We start from the raw sequence: 705 nt of genomic DNA, 5'->3' as shown, positions 1-705 counted from the left end.
TCAGCACCCTTTGGAGGTCGAACAACCCTTTCACAGGGGTTGCCTAAGACCATCGGAAAACACATATATAATTACACATTGTTTTTGTAATTAATCACTATGCTTTAATTATGTTCAATTTGTAACAATGAATATACATCCTCCATATCAGATATTTACATTACGATTCCTAACAGCAAAATTACAGTTATGAAGTAGCAATGAAAATAATGCTTGGGGGTTACCACAACATGAGGAATTGTATTAAAGGGTCACAACACTAGGAAAGTTGAGAACCACTGTATTAGAGGTAAGCGTTAAACTGTAGAAAATGTGAGAAAGCCTTTAACCTGTGTTCAGACTTAACATTTTACGAAGCATTCCAAAGAGAAACAGCAAAAATATAGTTATCATCCAAAGATTTAACCATGCTTTATTATTGAGAATGGTAAGGTCTTACAAATTCTGAGGGATATATCAAAGTGTAGATAGATCCTCATTTATATGTCATAGAACCTGTGATAATTATTACTGGATCGAAGCCCAGCAGATATAAAGAATGTGACAAAGCTTACTCAGTATGCAAACCTTACCCGACATCAGAATTCATACTGGAGAAAATCAGTACAAATATAAACAATGTCCTAAATGTTTAATCAGCATCCATAGTTTATTCCTCACATTTGAATTCATTCTAGGGGGAAACCTTAAAAAGAAGACACAGGA

This window comes from Myotis davidii, unplaced genomic scaffold (assembly GCF_000327345.1).
Source record: "Myotis davidii unplaced genomic scaffold, ASM32734v1 scaffold3385, whole genome shotgun sequence".
Classification (NCBI taxonomy): domain Eukaryota; kingdom Metazoa; phylum Chordata; class Mammalia; order Chiroptera; family Vespertilionidae; genus Myotis; species Myotis davidii.
This window is presented reverse-complemented; position numbering follows the sequence as displayed.